Here is a 24,763-nt window from a genome sequence, read left to right as displayed (position 1 = left end):
TTTTTTTTTTTTTTTTTTTTTTTTTAAGACGGAGCCTTGATCTTACCCAGGCTGGAGTGCAATGGCGCGATCTCGGCTCACTGTAACCTCTGCCTTTCAGGTTCAAGCAATTCTCCTGCCTCAGCCTTCTGAGTAGCTGGGACTACACGCAGCCGCCTCCACGCCTGGCTAATTATTTTGTATTTTAGTAGAGGCAGGATTTCACCTTGTTGCCCAGGCTGGTCTGGAACTCCTGAGCTCAGGCAATCCGCCCGCCTGGGCCTCCCAAAGTGCTGGGATTACAGGCGTGAGCCAACGCGCCCAACTCCTCGGTACAGATTTGTACATGGTGGGTACGATAAGGCTTTGCTTTTTTTTTTTTTTTTTTTTTTTTTTTTTTTGAGACGGAGTTTCGCTCTTGTTACCCAGGCTGGAGTGCAATGGCGCGATCTCGGCTCACCGCAACCTCCGCCTCCTGGGTTCAGGCAATTCTCCTGCCTCAGCCCCCTGAGTAGCTGGGATTACAGGCACGCACCACCATGCCCAGCTGATTTTTTGTATTTTTAGCAGAGACGGGGTTTCACCATGTTGACCAGGATGGTCTCGATCTCTTGACCTCGTGATCCATCCGCCTCGGCCTCCCAAAGTGCTGGGATTACAGGCGTGAGCCACCGAGCCCGGCCGCTTTGCTTTTTTGGTTTCTAGTTCTCTTCCCTAAGAGTCCAGGAATGTTTCCATGAGTTGCTGGACACAAGTGATTTCGGACAATACATTCTGTGACAAGGACCTCAAGGTCCATTTTCAACAAAGGACTGGATTTGGGTCCCAGCGAACAAATCCCAAGACATGTTTGCAGCAATGCAAAGGATCACGGAAATCTAGACAAATACTTTAATTTTACAGCTACAGAAACCTAAGGTCTCAGGGGCTGGGACATACTCCTCAGTTATCCAATCGGGCAGGGCCTAACACCCAGGTTCAGTACCCTGGCTCCGAGCTTTTTCCATCTTACCAGCTGCGTCTCATTAACTCCACCTCCGAAAGTGCTAAGGAAGTTCCCTCCCAGTGCCTACCCAGGCAGGGTGGGGCGATTCTGTGGCATGGAACAAACCGGGAGAAAGACATTTTCCAACTGTCAGCACACAGGCTGCTTTTTATCATTCCTGGGGGGTGGGAAGGGGCAGGGAGAGAAGGCTAAGACACTGGGTTCAGTACCCGGAGGTTCTGGGGAGAGATCTCTGAGGCTGTCTACTCGGTGAGGCCACCTTACTCTCTCCTGGTCTGTATTCCCCTCATGACTCATGACTCCTCATGCAGGGGTGGCTGCATGAGGAGTCCTGCATGGAGAGTTCCCCAATACAAGGTCGACTGTCCTTGATCTAGGCCGGGGGTGGGCAAGTTTCCGCCGCCGCCCCGTCTCGGCGGTCCTCGGAAGTCGGTGGGATCTTCCTTCCCTTGCCTCTTCCTCCCCCACGGCGGGAGCCGCGCAAGGTTAGGGTGGCTGCGGTTGCCCTTCCCTCTCCACTTCCACGTCCCTCACTCCAGGGTGTTTCATCCGGTCCTCCGTCCTCGGCCCCCACCTTTTAAAGCATTTTCCAAAGCCACCCCATTAAAAGTGCGCGACTTCTCCCGGGCCTGCAGAAGGAGCTCCTGCTGCCCGGCATTCCTCGGATTCCAGCGCTGTGACGTCCCCAAGGACGGCGCGCCTCCAGCTCGGGAGCTCGGGAGCTCGGGCTCCACGTTTCAGCGCGCGCCCGCGACGGCCCCGGCGCGCGCCCTCCCGGGCCGCATTCCTCCCCGCCCCCGGCCGCGCGCCCCGCGCTCCCTCCGCCTCCAGGCCCCCAGCGCCGCCGAGCCGGGCTCTGGGGTGGGGGAGCCGCGGCCGCTGGCGCCTGCTCCGTCCCCTCCCACTCGCACGGCCCCTTCCTCCCTCCTCTCCCGGCCGCTCGCATTTCCTGCCGCTCTGGCTCTCCCGGCCCCTCGAAGTTCTTCCCAACTTTTTCTCTGCCGAGCGAGCGCAGCGGGCGCAGACTCGGGGGCAGGTTGCTGTGCTTCTCCGGGCTCGGCCACCTCCTCTCCTGGCTCAGGTCCTCGGGGAGCCGTAGACAGACAGCAAGTGGCGGCTGGCGCTCCTTTCCCTCCCAGCTGAGCCATCCTCCCCGGCCTCCTCGGGCGGGACAGCCCCGTGCCGAGGTTTTTCTCCTTTTCTCCCCCGGTGCGCCCCTGCTCCGACTCTCGCTCCGGGATCGCGGCGGAAACCTCCCTCCCCTTTCGCCTCCTGCGGCTCCTTCCCTCCGCCGCCAGCCACAGGAATCAATTCCGTGGGGGAATCGGGGCTCCGCTGCCGCGAAGGACAGCCTTTCCGCGCGGGACTCTGGGGCGCCACGGGGGCCATGTAAGCAGGTAAGCCCCGTCCCAGCCGGGGAGTCGGGCCCGAGGTTGGAGGCCGCCTCGGCGCTCCGGGCGCCCTGCAGAAGACTTGGGCAGACGCTGGCAACGCCAACTTGCGATTGGCGGCCCGGGACGCTTGGCAGGGCATCGGGGGCGCGGGGTGGCCGGGCCAGGGGGTGTTATCTCGTGGTGGGAGCTGCCCGCGGTGAAGCGCAAAGCTTGTCCCGGGAGGGAGCTGGAAGGTGAGCGCCGTCTGGGGAGTTTGTGGTGAAACCAACACCCTCGTCCCCTCTCTCCATTACCTCCTGCGTTTTGGGAACGAGAGGGGACCTCGAAAGAGCCACCGGAGATAACTAGACCTTGGGGGCTAGAGGGTGAAAGACGAACGACGTCGCAGTCGTTGCAGCGGTAGGGGGATGCAACTGCCTGCCGCCCCCAATCAACTCCCCCCCACCACCACCACCACCGGGAAGGGATCTTGAGGGGAGTGGAGTTTTCCTGCCCTCCCATTAGGCCCCAGTAGTGCCACCTAACTCTTGGGCGTCGAGGCTCCTGCTTGGGTGGTCGGGCTGGCTCGTAGAAAAAGCTGTGGCCACACAATTTCAGATCAAGTCTGCACTTTACACTTTCAAAGTTCTAGGTATTAACAGCCTCTCCTTCCTCACGTGACCCCCAGATCTCAGGTTCGAATACTTGTAAATGGGGTTTACACCTTTTCGTCTGGAGAGAGCAATGGGCTAACACTGCCCCTACCTCCCTTTCCCTCTCACTTCCTTCAGTTCCTGTTCTCCAACCCCCTCATCCCCACCTACAATTTCAGAGATTGTAGGGTTTCCTCTTAAGCCTGGGGACTGGCTGTCTCAGGTTCTTTGTGAAGATGAGGAATCTCTAGACTGCAGGCGCGGGTAGTTACAGAGTTTCCACCAATGTGTTAACTTCTTGAAATGGATTAGTTCACTCATTCATCCAACAAACCCAGCTTCTACTCTGCTAGGAACAGGGGGATAGGAAGATGCTAAACAAGACCACGGGGCAGGAGTCTGCAGCCTAGTGGAGGAAACCTTAAGGCTGAATTATAATGCATGGAAGGGGGGTTCTGTGAGAGTCTGAGGCGTGCTTTGTCCTGGTGAGGTGTGCACTGGACTTAGAGGATGGAGGTGGTGCTCACCTGGAGGGTGTATTCCAGGCAGAGGAAACAGCTGATGCAGAGTGAACACAAGAAGGACAGAAACTTTCCTAGCTATCTGGGGGCCCGAGGAGGATTTATGGCCATGTTGGTGCAGTGTTGCTGGGATAGCATTCTCTTCACCCCCAATATCAGAAATTAATCTAGAAGCATGTTAGCCACTTACAGGAACCAAAGGTAGTTTCCAGAGGAGCCAATATCTCCCTCTTTTTACACCTCCACGCAGCCGTTGTATGATCATCTAAATTTTAATTGGCCCACGCTCAATTAAAATGGTATTGATTGCTTTTTCCCCCACGTTCAACCAATGATTCCTTTTTTTAAAAAGCTGCCTGACAGCAGCAGGTGTGATAATACCGCAGCATTACGAACCTTGTATTATAGTTACCTTATTGTTTGGTGATGGGGTTAATGAGTGGGAGCTGAATGGCACGATGCCCTTTTTCCCAGTCTGAATGGGTGGCATGAGATGCAAAATTAGTTCATCTGTATGTCACTAAGTTCGTTATACTTCACTTTTGCGTCAGTACCATTGCTTTAGTACAGTGTTGTAAGTCTGTTGTTCTTTCTCTGAAACTTTAGGAAAATAGAAAATGCTCTCTCTTCTGGTAGATTTTTGTAGCCTAATGGCCCAGGATTCAGCCAGTCCTGCCTAGAAAAGTTTCTTACAATGCAGTAGCATTCTGTACGTGGTTTGCCTTTGAAGGGTGCTTCTTCACTGGACTGAAGTGGTGTTGTAGTATTGCTCATAGTGGCCGCGTCCTGGCACAGGTGGGAGACATCCAGCTTTTGGTGACCTCAGGCCAGCACATCAGAGTGGGAAGAACACACTGACTTCCTACCACTTTGGGTGTTTATCCAAGCCCCTTTACCAGCATCTTATCTCAAGAACAGCCCTTGACAGACGTTTGTTCTGAAGGTGTAGGGACCTGCATGAGAGAGATGGCTGAAGAGGAGCCCTTTTCTGCTAATCCCAGGCATTTGCTCAATTTCCATCATTGGCTTAAACATGTAATTATTATTAATACTTGAGTTACTCAGATTTGTGCATACTGTGTCACTCCAGTAGCTGTAATAGAAAGGACAGTTAGACTTTTAATATGGAAGAACCATAAGGAATTCAGAGAAAAATAAAAAATTTTAGAGTTATTCTTGCTTGCCCTGAATGGATGAGCTAAATGTCAAGAACTATGAGGGTTTTTAAATTTTCCAGTGCCTGCCTTCCTTATTAGAGGTTTAAATTTGCTCCAGGGGAGCAAACATCAACCCTTTGATTGCACAGTATAGCCCACCTGGGTTCCATATTCTTTTTTTTTTTTTTTTTTTTGAGACGGAGTTTCGCTCTTGTTACCCAGGCTGGAGTGCAATGGCGCGATCTCGGCTCACTGCAACCTCCACCTCCTGGGTTCAGGCAATTCTCCTGCCTCAGCCTCCTGAGTAGCTGGGATTACAGGCACACGCCACCATGCCCAGCTGATTTTTTGTATTTTTAGTAGAGACGGGGTTTCACCATGTTGACCAGGATGGTCTCGAACTCTCGACCTCGTGATCCACCGGCCTCGGCCTCCCAAAGTGCTGGGATTACAGGCTTGAGCCACCGCGCCCAGCCATCATATTCTTGTTTTTGAATGAGGATTTCATCAAATTCTTGCATTTGAGCTTCAGTACTTAGTCACCAAAGGCTGTGTTTTTAAAAAATTCGTTTTAAGCCTCAGAATCGTGCTCTGAGCTTTGTTACAGATAAGGCATGAGAAAGAGATAAGATGAAATACTTAATTAGCCAATTAAGGAATGAGGGAAAACAAACACTAAAGTTTAGGTAGGGAGGAGGTTCTAGTCAATGTCTAAAATACACTTTAGGATTTCCCCTTACCCATTTAAATGGATTTAATTTACGCTTCCCCTGTCTGCGTCCCATGGAGGGCTTATTGAGTGGTCCAAGGGATATGTGTGGCAAGTTCTGTAGCTTTTCCTAGTTGTCATTGTGCTGGAGCAGGGGGTCCAGGTTTGGGAGTTTGAAATATAGCTAGGTTGGAATTCCAGCTCGGCCATTTTTTTAGCTGTGTGATGTTGGGTGAACTTCATAGCCTTTTGAGCCTCAGTTTCTTCATCTGCAAAATGGATCTGGTAATATTTAGCCTGTCAGGATGTGTATGGAGAATTCCTGTCATGCTGTATAACAGCACCTCACACAGAACGGATCAAGGATGGCTATTTATATGTTCAGGGCCTTGTTTGTGGCCATGAATGTGCTCTTTGTGTGTTGTTTTTTTTTTTAGCAGCCTGAATTCACATGTGTGCCAACATACACATAAAGCTTTGTCTTTGACTTTTTTTTTCCTTCAGACTTTTGGCTCAAAACAAACATGTTGGCTGGCAGCTGCCATGTGGCCCCTCCTACAAGAGGAAATGGAGAGGTGGGGGACCAGGCAATGGAATAGTTTGAGAAGGGAAAGGCACTTAGAGATTAGAAGGGCAGAGACAAAGATCCTTTTCCCTGTATACTTCTTACTGTAATCATGGTCCAGTGTTTTATGTAAGGATCCTTGTATTTCTAATGCGGACATCTAGTTAATTAAAGAATGGGAGGATAACTGTCTGCCTTTAACAAGAGTACAAAAGCTAGCTGATGAATTTTCATACCCTTGATTTCGCTTTTTGAAGCCCAAATATAAAGAGTAAACTACAACACTTGTAGTGTAATGCCAGCCCTGGTTACTTGAACTTTAATGTTGTCTTTCATCTGAGAAGCCTAGAGTATTTGACAAACATTTAATCATTGAGCTTCATATCAACCTACCAGCGGGAGGGAATGTTAGAAGAAAGGAACAATGTTAGAACGATGTTAGAAGAAAGGGCAGGTATGCAGCATGTATTCTTGAAACCGGATGGCAAAGAATTGGTTAAATCTTTTCTGCAGGATTGCATGCAGGCCTGGAGGTCATATGAAGGTATCCGACCCCTTTGGGGAAATCAAGGAGAGAGAGCCCAGGAAAATGCAGGCCTGACTAGGATTTTTGCAATAGGAGGAGAGAGGAAATCTTGCCCAGACCAGTGTTGCCTTTGCCATATGTTATATGCATGGTGATTATGAAGATAAATAATCTTATAATTATTTATAATTCTGAATTAAAGGATATGATGCAATGCTCGTGGATGAAGGACATAGAGTAGCTGTGTAAAAGCGAATCGTGGCTAAGTGCCTTTCTGTGTGATAGGGGTCGTTCTGACTCTAAGTTAGGTTATAAATGACATATTAACATTGTTTTGGTTTCCTTTCCTTTTTCCTGTTGGTTTTGTATTCCTTGACTTTTCTTTCCCTGTCAAGCTTTTGTTTGATTTTCTTCAGGGTCCTTGCTATTGGAGAAAACATTTCATAGCCATTCTTAGATCAGCTTTACATGTAAAATCTAATACGTGGTTGATTTAGCTTAGTTTCCTTAGGGGCTAAATTAGGACCAGGTCAAGAGTTTCATCCTGAGCCTGGTCCATTAGTTTGACCCAGAGGACTACAGCATGTCCAGAGAGCTGTAACTTTAGCTGGCCATCTCTTACATGCTTTATGTTGGTCAATAGGGAGGAGCCTGGTGAGAAAATGAGAAAGGAATCCTTTGGGGATGTAACTTCATCTCTAAGTAGTAAAATATCCTCTTCGTATCTAGATTGCTTGAGATTTTAGTGCCGAACTGTATTCCTAAGTTAGGAAGCCTTACTATATGGGCCACTGACTTGATCTGCTTTGCCTTACAAGTTTTGCGCTCACAGGGAAAAATTACTTTACGGTTGAAAATTAGCCTAAGTTCCTGATGCATAATCTTCATACGAAATGTGTACTTCTACTTAATTTCCTTGTGTCTTTGGAAATTCATCTCTGGGGGTTAGTTCGTTCACGGGACATTCCTCAAGTAATTGGGGCATTAGCCAAGGCAGTCGATTGTCAGCCTCCAGGGAGCATCACCTGCAGAGTTTGTTCAATGAAGGCTGCCCTTCCCCATGCCTCCCCGGTTTCTTCAGCACGTTTGAGGTAGGCCTGAGAATTTCCATTTCCAAAAAGCTCCTCTGGTGCTGATTCTCCTGGTCGTGACTGACTGCATTTGGAGAAGCACTGAGCTAAGAAATCTTGTTTGGTTCACCCACCCCTGTTCCTCAGGCTGGGTATGGTGATCACTTAACTTTTTCACTGCACTGGTTTGAATGATTCTATTCCTGGTTACTTTAGAGCTGCAGAGAGGCTGGGCGGCACTTAATGGCCACGTATCCCTAGCCAGGCCCGTGTAAGGCACACATTGATGTTTCCATGTTACTGGATCTCCTTGCCTGTCATCTCCAGTTCAGACTTTTCTGCTTGCTACCAAACAGTTGGGTTTATCCGGTGTTTGTATCCATCTGAGTATCCGCTATACATGCCAAGTCCTACCTGTCTCAACTTGAACTCTGCAGTCTCTTGCCACAAAATGTGCTGCTTCCGATCGACCTATCACAGTGACATTGCTGTCTATTGGGTTAAGCTGCTCAAGCCAGGCAGCTGGAGTTTTCTTCAACCTGTCATTCTCCGTACCCTCAATCCCTTTTCTGAAACCCCAGTAACAAATCCCATCAGTCATTAGGTCCTTTGAGTTTGAGTCTGTAAAAATATTTTCCATGTGCTCCTTTCCCACCATCCTTACTGCCTTTTGACATTGTTCCAAGAGCATTGCTGTGGTTTGCATGTTCCCTCCAAAACTCATGGTAAAATTTAATTGCCATCGTAACAGTGTTAAAAGGTGGGACCTTTGAGAGGTGGTTAGGAGGAGCCTTCATGAAGGGATTAATGTCAGATTTGCTATCTCAGGAGTAGTTTGTGATAGAGGGAATCTGGCCCCTGCTGCCTTTCTCCAACTCTTGTGGTTGCCTCTGCCTTCCACCTTTGCACCGTAGGATGACCCTGGCAAAATGCCAGCACCATGCTTTTGGACTCTTCCAGCCTCCAGAACTGAGGCAAATAAACTTCTGTTCTTTATAAATTACCTAATCTGTGGTATTCTCTTATAGCAGCAGATTTTTTTTTTTTTTTTAATTCTTTCAGTGCTGGAAAAAGGTGTTTAAAAATCACAAATTTTAGAAGATTTTACTTTTTTGAATACGATTTGAAGTCTTTCACTTGTTATTCCCTTTATGATATGGATTCCTGACTATCTTCCCATTCCCATCTGCTGCTCTTTCCATCTGTGCTAACACACTTAATAGTTAGTGGTATTAATTCTCTTCTTTGTTACATTCAGACCCACAGTGGCCTTAACCCTTCCTGCCTGCTTAACCTCTTTGTGGTCAACTAAGGCTTCAGCTTTACTCCGTTCCTTTCCTTTCTTTTCTCTCTCTCCTTTTCTTATCTCCCCATTTCTACCTTTTTTTCTTTTTCTCTTTCTTTTCTTTTTTCTTTCTTCCTTTTCTTGAGATGGAGACTGACTCCGTCTCCCAGGCTGGAGTGCAGTGGTGCGATCTCGGCTCACTGCAACCTCCACCTCCCAGGTTCGAGCAATTCTCCTCCCTCAGCCTTCTGAGTAGCTGGGATTACAGGTGCAGTGCACACCACCACATCCAGCTAATTTTTGTGTTTTTAGTAGAGATGGGGTTTCGCCATGTTGGCCAAGCTGGTCTCGAACTCGTGACCTCAGGGCATCTGCCCACCTTGGCCTCCCACAGTGTTGGGATTACAGGCATGAGCTACTGCACCTGGCCTTTCTTTTCTTTCTCTTTCTTTTTCTTTTTTCTTTGACAGGGTCTTGCTTTGTTGCCCAGGCTGGACTGTAGTGGGGGATCATGGCTCACTGTACCTCGACCTCCTGGATGTAAATGATCTTCCCACCTCAGCCTCTCAAGTAGCTAAGACCACAGGTGCCAGCCACTATGCTTGGCAAATTTTTTAAAAAAACTTGTACGGACGGAGTTTTTCTATGTTGCCTAGGCTGGTCTTGAACTCCTGGGCTCAAGCGATCCTCCTGCTTTGGCTTCCCAAAGTATTGGGATTCCAGGCGTGGGTCCCTGTGCCCAGCCCATTCCTTTCTTTATAGTCCCATAACACTTTGAAATTACCAACATTGGTGCGTTTACCGTATTATACTTGTTTGCTTTCCCCTCTCCTCTACTAAGTTACAAGCCTCACCTATAGGGATCTCATTCAGTCCATCTTATGTGGAGGTTGGGTAACAATAGCCATGATGATGATGATGTTGCCATTTTGCAGAAAATGAAATGGAGTCGATTATTTTTAAAAAGTGTTATAGAATCAGTGAATGAACGCATTTCTGAAATGCTGACCTGAGGGATAAGAGCCCAGCCTAGTGTGGAATTTATTGTTTATCCTTTAATAAATAATTACTTATGCTCCAGGAAAATTATGTCTTGTTAATTACTATATGTGATTTAAAAAAAATTAAACGGATATCAGCATATATTATATATATCTTAGTATCTTTGTTCATTTGAGAAGACAAATTCCATTTTTAAGCTGTTTTGTGAAGTTACTCATACTATGGTTCTGAATATTATTTTGCTATACTTGGATACTTAGAAAACGTGATAATTTTTTCTCTCATTTTCAAGCCTAGGAAATGTTGGAGATCATGGAGAATAAATATCACAGAAGGGTTAGGAAGCAGGAACATTTCAGGTTTGGATTTACTAATTAGAATATGCTTACTTTCCTTCCTATGCATTATTTTCTTTTGTATCATATATAAAAGAGAAAAAGGCTGAATCCCCCATTATTCAAACTTTAAGTTACTAGTTTTTACAGTGAGAGAAAGATGGAGAGATCCCACGATACCGCGTCAAGGCAGACTTGCCAACTCGCTCATAACCAAGACAGGCTGTTCTAATTATAGAACTGTAATAAGCAGCAGTGATATCATTGATATTTCCCCCCAAATCACAGGCTTGGCTCTCACCATTATTTTAGTTCCTAAGTCAAGGGGATTAAGGCAAATTTCATGGTCATGAAAGTGAATTTGTCGTGAATTACGTATATACTTCAGCTTGATGTTTAAGGTTCTCCACAAATAATTCCCAGGTGGGCCTCTGATTTCTTCAGATTTATGTCCCACGATTCCTCAGGGTCTGCCGAACTGCAGGTGTTTCCTGAACAAGCCTAGTCATTTTCCACCTAATATTGTGCTGTTTCGTTGCTTAAGTATCCTAACACTCATCATTGCCTATCAAAACCATCCCTCTGAGCCCTCCTTCAATACGTACCACTTTCTCTGGGCAGCCTTCCTTGATCTCTCTTTGAGTCAGGTCCTTTTGCATTCTGGCCTTGGCACTGACCTCACTGTTGCTCTGTGTCCTGGTTAACCTGCCTCTTCCTCTCATTGGCCTGTCAACTGCCTGGGAACTGCCACTGCCTCACTCCCCCTGGTCCGTCCCTGTAACTGTCCATGCAGGTCTGCCTGTGCCTTGCCCAGGAAGGCCCCGTGGGACTGAGGCTGACCTTTCTGCATCACTATGACAGATACCCATTGTGGCCTCACTTTATGTAAGCTGACTCCTCTCTCAGTTCAGGCCCCAGTCTACCTTCTACGCTAGAGTCTCTTCTAAGATGTGTCTGATATTTTCACTCTTCTGCTTAAAATCTTTCTTGCCACTGTATATTGTTTACATACACACACACACACACACACACACACACACATATTTTCCTTATACCTTTACTACATACATGCATTCATACATGTGTATATACATATATAACATACATATATATACGTTTGTGTATGTAGTTAAGGTGTAAGGAAACACCAGAAGGATAAACACAAAATACAGGGTGTGGTGGGTGGGGGTGGAGGTGAAACAGACATGAGATACTGTTTTGTTTCCTAAGCTGAGTGATGGAAATGTGTGTTTATTACATTTTCCCTTCTAAAATATTTCATTTTAAAAACTGCTTATGATTAAAGTACACACTCTCTAGCAGAGCACTCAAGGCTCTGCATAGCTCTTTTTAAAAAATGTAAACACAAAGTCTCATTTATTTTTGTCCAAAGCACACAGGAACTCACTCAGCACAATATAATATGTGATTCGTACAAATACCAAGAAAAAATGTTCCCACGAATACATACGTATATATTCTTTTTTTTTTTTTTTTTTTTTTTTTGAGACGGAGTTTCGCTCTTGTTACCCAGGCTGGAGTGCAATGGCACGATCTCGGCTCACCGCAACCTCCGCCTCCTGGGTTCAAGCAATTCTCCTGCCTCAGCCTCCTGAGTAGCTGGGATTACAGGCACACTCCACCATGCCCAGCTAATTTTTTGTATTTTTAATAGAGACGGGGTTTCACTGTGTTGACCAGGATGGTCTCGATCTCTGGACCTCGTGATCCACCTTCCTCGGCCTCCCAAAGTGCTGGGATTCCAGGCTTGAGCCACCGCGCCCGGCACGTATATATTCTTAAGGGCAGCAATCAGGAGTTTAACAACAATGTAAAGTGGTTTTCTCTAAATACTGCTTTCTGACGGGCTTTTGGGTAGGAAATGGACAGGTAAATCACTATCACATAACAGATGAGCTAAGAATAACGTCTGTTGCCCAAGTCCGCTGCAACCCTGTGGACTGTGAAGGCCTCTTGGAGTTTACATTTAATTCCTTCGTTGGCCTGGTTGACTTCCACATTCCACTAAATTTGGACAAGATCTAGAAACTAACCCCTCAACTCTCAATCTGCCACACTTAGGACTGTGGGAGGGAAGGGCAGGTGAGATCAGGTGTGAACACAGTCAGGGCTCTGCATAGCTCTTGATCCCATCTAACTTCCTAGCTGTGTCTGGCCTCTCCCCTAAACATCTCTTGGCTGCCTGTGAACCTTCTCCAAACATTCCTCAGGGTTGAAACCTGTTGCTTTGCCTCATGCTGTTATTGTTACTTCTTGCCCCTACTCCAATTCTTTTTCACATCTGATCACATGATCATCTCATGCTCACTCTTTAATGTTTATGTGATTTTTATCTTTTTTGGAGGTTTTATCTGATGCTCCCTTTTTCTTATTAGGGATAATAGTATCCATAATATAGGGATAGCATTATCTTTGTCATCTTTGGATATATATTATCATTGCAATCTTCTCTGCCTTCTTACAGTACTGTGCTGTCTACTTACCTTCACAACTCTGGGGACATATTCTGTATGTTGAGGGGTTAGTTTCTAGATTTATTTATCCTTGGGTTAATGGCATCTGATGCAGAGTAGATGTTCAATAAATGTTTGGGGAATTGATGAATAGTAGATGTAAGATAAATGTTTTTTAATTGAAGTAATTTTTTTAAGAGTGTGTCCCAAAAAAACTTCAAAACAAATTGAAAGGAATATTTCTTGGGTTCAGTATCTGAAATTTTGCTTGTAAATCTAATGGATTTATACATGGATTTCCTAAGTCTAACCCATGGTTTCTATTAGATACTCTTCTTTTGATTTTCCCATTTGGTTGTTGGTGGGGGATTTTTTTTTTTTTTTTTTTTTAATAAATAGCTGTTCATGCTCCCTGTCCTCTCTTTTCCCCCATCACCCTGGAGTGGGTTCATGGTTTCTGTAGTAGTGTCTGTGGGTGTGTGTGAGTCCAAGTTGGGAAGGAGGTCTAGGCTGTGAAGTGGTACCACTTGGACAGAGTGATTTCTGCCCTCAGCGCTGCTGACTCTGAGGTGGAGAAATGACACCTCCATTTAGAGGAGAAGCTGTAGAGTTTATTTTTGTGGCAGATGTGTCCCACCGAAGAGCTGTAATAACCATAATAAAGGAGGATTATGCTGTATTAGGTTTATGAAGGGTGCACCAGTCTGTTACAAGGGTCAGTGGTGACAGCCCAAGCCAACAATTAGGTTTTTATTTAAGACTCCAGGAGGCAATTAGCATTCCCTTCTGCCCAGGAAATACTGCAATCTATCAGGCCTATTCTTTTGCATTATACATTTTGTAAAATGTGCTTTAGATGATAAAGGTAAACATTTTTTTTGACATATAAGCAAGTCTCCAATTTATCTTTTGAAAAATGGGGCTGACTTTTAGGTTCCTTAGTGTTTTAATCCGTGGGTTATAACGACTAACATGCTGGGTGGATTGTGCTTTTTAAATTGGCACATTTTTAAAAGATCATATACGTTTTATTCAAAGGTAAGGAATTTATTATGGAATATTATGTAATTATGTGATTCATGTTGGGAAAAATGAGACCGATGTGAAACCAATTAAAACTCCAAAGTAATGAAATGACACCTTCCAATCTTAATTATAGTCTTTAGAAAATTATTGTTTTACTTAAGAGGCATCTAAAAATAAAGGCTGGAGAGGATGATTTGTGCAGTGCTTTTGCTAAGCAGCTGTTTGGTTGTTCTTAGAATGAGGCTTGTTTTCTGAGTGCCAGGTTAGGTATGAGTGTGTACTTTGTGCCCCTTCATCCTTATGAATGTGTTCAGGAGTTTTCGCTTTGCCCGTGAATCTGCAGTAATATGTGGTAAGTTATTCAAACCAGTGTCCTCCCTCCGCCCCTCTTCCCTCCTCCCTCCCCTTTATTCCCTTTCTCACTCCTCACTCCTCTCCCTTCCCTCCCTTCCTTTGTAATAAATTAGCTCAAATAATAATAAATTACTCCTTTGTAATAAATTAGTTTGGAGGAGTCTGATAGATTAATTACCATATATGTATTTAACGTGAATATCTTTTTGGGTATGATAAAAGAGAAATGCACAGTGAACAGTATATCAGGCCAGAAATGCGAACTATTTCCGTGGGATAATGAGGCTATCTCATTGTTTGGTTCTTGGTTTGCATTTTTTCTCATTTGTAGATGATAAAACTGTAATAATCACTGAGCACAGTACTTTGAAACTGTGTATATTGACATATAAAGACTCTGAGAAGTCCTGCAGTAAATGAAAATGTTTCTAAGTACATTTTAGTAAGAATTTTTTTTTAAATTTATTTTATGGAACACTGGTAATATGGAAGGGCACTCATAGTACATGGAATACTTAACAGAAAAATCTTGGTTTAGAGGGTACCTGAAATAGAGAAGACATGTTTGTTGTCTTTAAGAAACTCAACATTTAATTTAGACCATATAGTGACTTGGATTGTTAAAATGATTAAACATTTAAAGTCATCATTAGCAGACCAGAACTAACTTTAATTTTTTAAATAGCTAGACTTTTGTATTTCGTAGCACATAACAAGAGCAAATTCAAAGTAAAATATCAGGAATTATTCACAAAACCAATTTTCAAGAAAAGTTTAAAGAACAGTAAGCATTTAGTTTAATTTTATGGCTTTATAGTACATTGAAGAGTTATGTTCAGTTTAAATTTGCGACACTGTAAGAACCTCTTCCGTCAAAGAAAGATTCAGATATGTCCATTTGTCTGGCTTATTGAGGCTAGAAAATGTGGTTAATAATATATACACTATTGAAAAATCTTGGTTTTTTCAAATTCTGGGCTTCAGCCCTCCTTCTCCCCCACTTACTTACAATACTTCCAAGAAGCGAGCAAGCAGGCAGGCCAGGGAGGTGTAAGCCATTGAGAGCTTTAGAAATGCCATTCCAATTATTTTATTAATAGCTGCCTCTGTTCAAATTGTTCTGTGTAATTGGGCACGTAACAGGCATTGTGAATATAAATAATATGAACGGCCCCTTTGCTTATGTCAAGCTAATTTGCTCAGAATTGTCTTCATCAGTTTTCTCCACCCCCATCTTTAGCCTTTTGTACAGCAGAGTTTTGTGTATAGAAACTCCCTTTCTGCCTTTAAGCTCATAACAACATTTTGAAAGAGATGTTATTTTTATCTGTAGTTTATCCTTGAGAAATGTGAAAATTAAAGCAGTTATTTGCTCAATTCTCACAGCTGGTAAGTGGAATAAGCAGACCAGTTCTCTCTGATTTCACAGCCCAAGTTCTTCACCACCACTTTAGGCTCAGAAGTCTGTGTAGGTCAAGTACACGTGTTCCCTCCTCTTTCCATTCATTCTTTCTTTTTGTCTATCCATCAGTTTGTTTAATAAATGCATTCTGATGTTTTTCAAAGTGGAGATATTTTTCTGTGGCCATAATCTTAAAAAAAAGCAGCAACTAATGTAGACTTTAGCCCCATGTGGCTGTTTAGCATTTAATATGTGGCTAGTTTGAATTGAGATGTTGCTGTCAGTGTCAAATACACATGGGACTTTGAAGACTGAGGACAAAAACAAAAACAATGTAAAATACTCGTATTTTAAGTTTATTATATGTTGACATAATATTTTGTGTATATTGATTGAGATAAATCTGTTATCAAAGTTAATTTCACCTGTCTTGATTTGCTTTTGTGTGTGACTACTAGGAAATCAAAAATTACATATGTGGCTTGCGTTTATGGATCACATTATATTTCTTTTGGACAGCACCGTCATAGATGGTTCTCAGACGACTCTTAGGAGCCCTAGTCCATCACGGATGCCTAAAAGGACTGGAGGAACAGTGGTTAGACAGAAATTAGAAGTAGTTATAGACAAAGGTAAGATGTAAGCCTGATGACACCTTAGATGACCAGCAAAGAGAGACTAATATTAATCGGCATTTAGTTACTACAGTACTTACCATGTGCAAGTACTTTGTCCAGCACTTTAAGTGGATTATCTTTCTTGATCCTTACAACTCTGTGAAGTAAGCACTATCATTGGCCAATTATAGATGAGAAAACTAAGGCTTAGAAAGGCTAAGTAACTTGTATAAGATGCTACAGCTAGTAAATAAATACTGATTTACTATGTAACATCATGGCATGCCAATACTAGTGAATGATGGAGCCTAGTGTCAAATCTGGACATGAATCTGGAGCTTATGTATATCCACTCTTCATCACCACTTCTCAAAGGCAAAAGGAAAACATTACCTAGACCTGACCTGCAGCAGCCCTTCTACTCGTTAGTGTCTACCGGGATACTCATTCTTTCCCCAGCAGTGAACGGTATCATCTTTAAATTAGGCAATATAGTGAAAACAATTGATGTTCCAGGAATGAACCCAAGTTATCATGAAATTATAAAAATCAAACTTAATGTGCTTTGTTTACTAACTCGAAGTCGTCCTAATTAGAAAGATATTTAACAGCAATTGTTTTTTAGAAACTTGAAGTATACTTGAGCTTCCTTTGTATCTGAGATGTGGGTATATTTCATAGCAAATACAGATTTTGTAAATACAAATATTAGACATTTTTTTCTCTCAGTGGATCGGCATATTTAAAAAAATTGGTATAAACATACCCACAAACCTATGACCAGCTATTTACAATTTTTTTCATGTTTTTTTAGGTTAGTGCAACAGTAATCACAGTTTTTGCTATTAAAAGTAATGGCAAAAACCACAATTACTTTTGCATCAACCTAATAGTTAATGTTCATATGCAGCCATAATTTCATAGTTGTAATTTTATATACTCCTTCATAATATATGCATAGTTTTTGTCCTTTTTTAATTTTTTGAGATGATCTTGAGATCTTCCTAGCTCATCCTGCTGAGTAGTAAGGAATACAGGCATGTGCTACCATTCCCGGCTAATTTTTTAATTTTTGGAGAGACAGGGTATCACTAGGTTACACAGGCTGGTCTCCAACTCCTGGGCTCAAGTGATCATCCTGCCTCAGCCTCCCAAAGTGCTGGGATTATAGTGCCACCATGCCCAGCCAACTTGTAGTCTTAATAACTAATATTTATAGTAACTTTACATGCAATTGATATACTATAAATCCTCTTATAATTTAAAAAAAAAAACTGATTTTTTAAAGACAGGGTCTTGCTCTGTTGCCCAGGCTGGAGTGCAGTGGTACGATTTAACTCACTGCACCTTGAATTCCTGGGCTCAAGCAATCCTTCCACCTCAGCCTCCTGAGTAGCTAGGACAACAAATGTATACCAACATTCTATGCCACAGTTTTTTATTTTTTGTAGAGATAGGTTTCATCATGTTGCCCAGGCTGGTCTCAGACTCCTGGTCCCAAGTATCCCTTCCACTTCCACCCCAGCCCCACCCCCACCCCACCCCACTGCACTCCCGCCACAGCCTTTCAAATGCTGGGGTTATAGGTGTGAGCCACCTTTAACCTTGGCCTTTTTTTGTTAATATTGATAGTATATATGTTATACATTTCTTGCTATTGCATAGAAGATGATAGTGAAGATGATTCACTTTAATAACTTTATTGTTGAATTTATTTTAGGATAAATTATTAGTGAGATTGATATAATAAACATTTTTGTGATTCTTGAATCATACAGATGCAATGGAATTTGTAGCATAGGTCATAAAGATAAATTTAGTGGTAATACAGCTTTATTTTCAGATAGGTGAGGGTCTTTGAGGTCTTGCTTTCACACAATGTTTGATGACAAGGAAGTAGATTATCCCACCAAATACTTACTTTTTTTTGTTGTTTGTTTGTTTTTTTCTTTTGAGATGGAGTCTCGCTCTGTTGCTCAGGCTGGAGTGCAGTGGCATGATCTCAGCTCACTGCAACCTCCACTTCCCAGTTTCAAGCAGTTCTCCTGCTTCAGTCTCCTGAGTAGCTGGGATTACAGTTTTGTGCCACCATGCCCAGCTAATTTTTGTATTTTTTAGTAGCATTGGGGTTTCACCATGTTGGCCAAGCTGGTCTCGAATTTCTGACATCAGGTGATCTGGCCTCCTCAGCCTCCCAAGGTGCTAAGATTACACGTGTGAGCCACCGCACCTGGCCCAGGAAATAACTTTCTTCTGACTCTTGCTTTTGTCTGTTTTTTACAGTTGCCTTCTTTATCGTCTGACAAAAGAATTGTTGAACCCTAAATCGTACATGTGAAAGGCTGAATAATAATTAACCTTTGCACTAGATTTACTTTTGCCATAACGGTTCACTAATCTTTACATCATTGAAGCAGAAAAAAAAGTGTGTTGGATAGAAATATTTCTGTTATGATTATGGTATATACAAAATTGTTGAAAAAAATATATATATAAAGAGGTACCAGCCGGGCGCGGTGGCTCAAGCCTGTAATCCCAGCACTTTGGGAGGCTGAGGCGGGTGGATCACGAGGTCGAGAGATCGAGACCATCCTGGTCAACATTGTGAAACCCCGTCTCTACTAAAAATACAAAAAACTAGCTGGGCGTGGTGGCGCGTGCCTGTAATCCCAGCTACTTAGGAGGCTGAGGCAGGAGAATTGCCTGAGCCCAGGAGGCGGAGGTTGCGGTGAGCCGAGATTGCGCCATTGCACTCCAGCCTGGGTAACAAGAGCGAAACTCCGTCTCAAAAAAAAAAAAAAAAAAAAAAAAAAAAAGAGGTACCATCTAAATGAGAATTAAAAGATACGGCAATATAGATGTAGTTGCAGGTGAAGTATAAACACATACTTGGTTGACAAAAATAAATAATTATAAATGATTATATCATTTTCAATTAATTTCTAGTGCTCATTGGTTTGCCCTATATCGATATCTTTTTTTTTTTTTTTTTTGAGACGGAGTTTTGCTTCTGTTACCCAGGCTGGAGTGCAATGGCGCAATCTCGGCTCACCGCAACCTCCGCCTCCTGGGTTCAGGCAATTCTCCTGCCTCAGCCTCCTGAGTAGCTGGGATTACAGGCACACGCCACCATGCCCAGCTAATTTTTTGTATTTTTAGTAGAGACGGGGTTTCACCATGTTGACCAGGATGGTCTCGATCTCTTGACCTCGTGATCCACCCGCCTCGGCCTCCCAAAGTGCTGGGATTACAGGCTTGAGCCACCGCGCCCGGCCATCGATATCTTATGTCTACTTTTTTTCTTCTACTTTTTCACCAGTTTTTTTTCAAATATATTATTTGCTATATCAGCTACTATATAACTTGCCATATCTTGATGACAAATTATTGTCATCAAACTAACTGTTGTATTGTGAGCTTTTGCTATGGTAACAGAAAAGGTTCCAACATCTTGCTGGCTTATGACAACAAACATTAGTTTTTTTGTCTATGTTATGTGAGTGCTGTTGGTGGGGTTGGAGGCTTGACTGGGCTCAGTTCAGTTCCGCCGTGTCCTCTCATTCAGGGATATAGGCTGAAAGACAGCCCCTGTCTGTACATGCTGTTCCCATGACTGAGAGTGGTAATGTAATGAGGAGCATGTAACCTCATTGGAAGCTGCTGTGCAAGGGGGTGGTCAATAGGTTGTTTATATCCCTTTGGCCAAAGTGTATCACATGACCAAGCCAAGAATCACTGGGTCGAGGACCTCCACTCATCTCATGTGCTTCCCAGGCAAGTCACAGGGAATAGGATGGGATATCTTACAGGAAGGGAGCAAAGATTCCGGATTAATACTTCCATCTTTTATTATACCATGATTGATTATGGAAGTGTTCTCTTGTGGCTTGATACTTGGATTTTCCCCAAGTTTAACTATGACCAAAAGCATCAATAAACATTGGTGAACAGATTACATTTATTTTACTTGGAGGGTATTTTTTTCGGGTTTCGTTTCCAAGGTAGTTTCTGTGGGTGAGAGACATGAATTGCTTATAGATCTTGTTACATATGGCCAGATTGCTCCCTGAAAGACTTATCAGCTTATAGCTGATACACCATCATCAGTCTTTAAGTATACAACTTTCCTCATACCCTGCTAGTGCTGGGTTTTGAAATTTTCATTTTGTTAATTTCATAATTGCTTACCATTTAATTTTTCTAATGATGAATAATGATATATTTAGAAATAATTATTGTAATTGATGTATTACGTTGAATGAAACAAGAGCCAGCTATAATTTTCTTACCTTGCTTTGAAAGTCATTAAAAAATATTTTAAAAATACTAATTTTTATACTCTTCATTTCTTGTTTTCTTGGCTACATATTTTTCTCAGTATACTACCTTTTTTTTTTTTAACCTCTGAACTTTTTACTGGCCTCCTGCTTTCCAAAGGGTCCCCTGCTTCTGCTGGCTTAATGTCTCAGAACTCTGGTGTCGTTGGTCTCAGATACCACTTTGCCATCCACTGTACGGCGGGTGGTGGTCTTTTGAATGGTTTGCATGGAGTTGCTGCTGTACATCACCAAGGTTGAAGTCTTCACCGTCTTCCAGCAGGAGGCGGTAGGTGGCGATCTCAGCCTCCAGCTTGACCTTGTTGTTCATCAGGTCCTTGCACTCCTGGGCCTGGCGCTGCCCCTCTACCTGGGTCTGTGCCAGCTCTGACTCCAGGTGCAGTAGGATCCTGTTGACCTGCTCCCTCTGCAGGGCGTAGCGGGTTTCCACCTCCCTCAGGCGGTTCTCCAAGCCGGCCTTCAGATTTCTCATCGAGTCCCGGTCTATCTCCAAGGACTGAACTGTATGTCTCAGCTCTATGAATGTCACCTCAGCAGCTCTGACCAGACTGTGTGGTGACCACTGTGGTGCTGTCCTCGATCTGCTGAGACCAGTACTTGTCTAGCTCTTCTCGGTTCTTGTGAGCCAGCTTGTCATATTGGGCCTGGATGTCTGCTGTGATCTTGGTGAGGTCTTGAGATTTGGGGGCATGGTCAACCCAGAGCTGGCAGTCTGGGCTTGTAGGCCTTTTACTTCTTCATGATTCTTCTTCCTGAAGAGCAGCTCTTCCTTGAGAGCCTCGATAGCTGTCTCCAGCTGCAGCTGAGTGACAATGGTGTCATCACTGACCTTGCGGAGCCTGTGGATGTCGCTCTCCACAGACTGGTGCTTGTCCAGCTCTGTCTCATACTTGACTCAAAAGTCTTCAGCAGCTGGGCGCGGTGGCTCAAGCCTGTAATCCCAGCACTTTGGGAGGCTGAGGCGGGTGGATCATGAGGTCAAGAGACCGAGACCATCCTGGTCAACATGGTGAAACCCCGTCTCTACTAAAGATACAAAAAATTAGCTGGGCATGGTGGCATGTGCCTGTAATCCCAGCTACTCAGGAGGCTGAGGCAGGAGAATTGCTTGAACCCAGGAGGCGGAGGTTGCGGTGAGCCGAGATCGCGCCATTGCACTCCAGCCTGGGTAACAAGAGCGAAACTCCGTCTCAAAAAAAAAAAAAAAAGTCTTCAGCAGCAAGACAGGCATTGTCGATCTGCTGAACGAAGCAAGCATTGTCCACAGAATTTGTGAAGATCTGAGCCCGCAGGTCCTCGATGGTTTTGAAGGAAGGGCCCCAGTCTCTGACTTGGGGTCTCTTCTTCTCCAAGTGCTCCCAGATTTTGCTCTCCAGCCTACAGTTCTTGGTCTCCAGGCTCCTCACTCTGTCCAAGTAGGAGGTCAGGTAGTCGTTGAAGCTTTGCATGGTCTCCTTTTCTTTCTGGATGCCTCCCATTCCTGCCAGACCCCTGGCCATCCCTGCGGCCAGGCTGCCATACCCCAAGCCATCCCAGAAGCTGGTGGAGCAGGACATGGAGATCCAGGAACCAGAGCCGCCGGCGCCTGCATATATTCTGGCTGCGCTGCTGACCGTAGCTGGGCGTCTGGATGGAGCCCAGGGACCCATAATTGGTGGAGAAGGTGGAGCAAGTGGTGAAGGTCATGCTGTCTGGGGAGGAGAGCGAAAGGACAGGACTCTGGCTATGCCGATGAACTCAGGATGCTACTACCTAAATACACTGGGCGCAGTGGTTCATGCCTGTAATCCCAGCACTTTGGAAGACTGAGGCAGGCGGATCACAAGGTCAGGAGATCGAGACCATCCTAGCCAACATGGTGAAACCCTGTCTCTCCTAAAAATATAAAAATTAGCTGGGCACAGTGGCGGTTGCCTGTAATCCCTGCTACTTGAGAGCCTGAGGCAGGAGAACCGCTTGAACTCCGGAGTTGGAGGTTGCAGTGAGCAGAGATTACATCATTGCACTCCAGCCTGGCGACAGAGGGAGAGACTGCCTCAAAAAAAAATTAAAGACTACTACCTAAATACATATTTATTCTGACATTAAGACAGTAAAAAGGTAAAAACACAACATACTTGTTACAAGGTTTTATAACTTTTATCTCCATCAAATCACCATACTTATTACTACAGAACCGAACAAGTGGTCAAACCTGCTCAGATTGCTGAGTTTTATTTCATATTTTAAAGTCTCAGGAGGGGATTTATTTATTGCTCTGTTGCCTAATATTGGATGGCTTTAATTCCATGTTTTCACAGTTGCCTATTGCCATATGGTTTACATGCAGAATACCACCTGAAACATGAGAACCGGTCTTCCCTATAGCTCTCCCCCAACAAACTGTAAATGAAAACTTTTTATTACTGACTGTATCCTCTCATTGGTTTACCTTACAAGTGTCATGTTGCCTGCTGTTACACTTGTCTTTAGCTTCTGCTTAGAAATAGTGGTGTCTAGACAGACCCATAAATATCCTGGATTATATTTCCTCATTTAAGGCTCTGAGACTTCACAGCAGGGGCAAGAAGACTTCCAGGGTAGATCTGAGGAATCTTCAGGCCACTCAATTCAGGGTCCATGGGCAGAATAGGAGGGGAGAGAGAGAGAGAGAGAGAGAGAGAGAGAGAGAGAGAGAGAGAGAGAGTGAGAGTGTGTGTGTGTGTGTGTGTGTGTGTGTGTGTGTGTGTGTGTGTATGTTAGGCTAGGATGTAGAGATGGGGTTTGGAAATGATAGTTGAATCTTGAAATTACCATTGGAGTGCAAATGGCTCCTATCTCATTTAGCGGAGAAATGTCAAACATCCTCAGAATGGAAAAATCCATTCTCTTTATTATGGGACACAGCCTGGTAAAACTTGTAAGAAATACTACAGCTCTGTGGGAATCAAGTGTGGGAGAAGCAAGTTGATGTGTGAAGCAGACATCAGTGTGTGAACCAGAGTTTATTTGAACAGTCGTAGTTGCTGGCAGCAGAATGTTAAAAATGTGAGTATTAAGAGAATTAATGATGTGACTATTAAGACTCGGATTAGTGTTGAAGAAATATGAACTTGAATAGATTTGCTGTGAAAGTCCTTGGATTTTTTTTGTTCCTGGAATGGATTTTTATTTGAGTTTCAGTTCATTTTAAATGAGTTTCCCTGGAATTCATTGCAGATTTCTTTTGAAAGATAAAGACATGTTGGTTTATGAAGTTTTGATTTTTTTTAAGAGGTAAATATTTGGGGAAAAGTTGGTACTGAGGTTCAGAGTAAATGGGAATGAGGATGTTTTATGTTAATATAAGTTAAGTAATTACAGAATGTAAGCTTTTAAAAATTAATGCAGTAAAACAGGATGCTTGTTTGTATTGAATTATTACGTATCTTGGCTGAATTTATAAAAAGGTTACTACTGAACTCTTCTTAAAGGTTGTTGTTACTTGTAAATATTTTCATAAGCTGCTAATAGTTATGACAACAAAAAGGAATGTTTATCCTTGGAATATATTTTGCTTCACTGAATTACTTATTTTGGGAGCATTGAGGCTAAGGGTGTGAAATGTGTTATAGGGCCAGGCACCATGGTGCACACCTGTGATCCCAGTACTTTGGGAGGTCAAGGTAAATGGATTGCTTGAGCCCAGGAATTTGAGACCAGCCTGGGCAGCATGGCGAAACCCCATCTTTACAAAAGATATAAAAAGTAGCTAGGCATGGTGGCGCACCCCTGTAGTCCCAGCTACTCTGGAGACTGAGGTGAGAGGATCGCTTGAGCCCTGGAGACAGAGGTTGCTGTGAGCTGAGATCCCACTGCCGATGCACATCAGCTTGAGTGACCAAAAGAGACCCTGTCTCAAAAAAAAAAAAAAAAGAAAAGAAAAGAAAGAAAGAAAGAAAGAAAAAAGAACGTATTATAGATTTACAGAGCTTTTTGGTTAGGGGTTGATCACTTATGGGACCCTGTACTGTGTTGCCCCGAAAGAATTGCTGTTACCGTGTTCACTCCCTAATACTTTCTCCTTTCTCTTGCTTTTTCCTTCCCTTTCTTTTTCTTCCCCCCGGCCTGGATGCTGGCTTACCAGTGAAATCTGCTTATGGCCTAACCTGATGAGTAATTGACACGATACGTTGCAGTTGCTGACTTAAGAAGGCCTGTGACTGTTGGTTTTAACATACCTGTGTCTATGAGGCATCTACAGTCAGCTCTGTTTTTCTTAAGTAGAGGTTTATCCATCACCAACAGTGAACGTTCAGTGCAAGGAATAGCTTTTTAGAACATATAGCAAAATTGTGGTTCTTTAGAATCCACTGTTTGTCATATAGTAGTAGGTAGTTTTCTTTTGAAGCCA

At 43.8% G+C, this 24,763-nt stretch overlaps 1 protein-coding gene and 1 pseudogene across 1 annotated transcript in view; one reads left to right on the top strand and one right to left on the bottom strand.

Annotated features, from left to right (window-relative positions):
* The first annotated feature begins 1,787 nt into the window (after positions 1–1,787).
* PTPN14 (protein tyrosine phosphatase non-receptor type 14) overlaps positions 1,788–24,763 on the top strand; it is a 201,807-nt gene continuing 178,831 nt past the window's right edge. Inside the window, exon 1 of the mRNA XM_003930356.4 lies at positions 1,788–2,382. The gene's annotated coding sequence lies outside the window, so the exon portion shown is untranslated. The remainder of the gene's footprint in view (positions 2,383–24,763) is intronic.
* Positions 20,512–22,836, bottom strand: LOC141581164 (keratin, type I cytoskeletal 18 pseudogene; annotated as a pseudogene).

Source organism: Saimiri boliviensis, chromosome 14 (assembly GCF_048565385.1).
Source record: "Saimiri boliviensis isolate mSaiBol1 chromosome 14, mSaiBol1.pri, whole genome shotgun sequence".
Taxonomy (NCBI): domain Eukaryota; kingdom Metazoa; phylum Chordata; class Mammalia; order Primates; family Cebidae; genus Saimiri; species Saimiri boliviensis.
The sequence above is the reverse complement of the archived record's forward strand: the minus strand, read 5'-3'. Positions and strand labels throughout refer to the sequence as shown.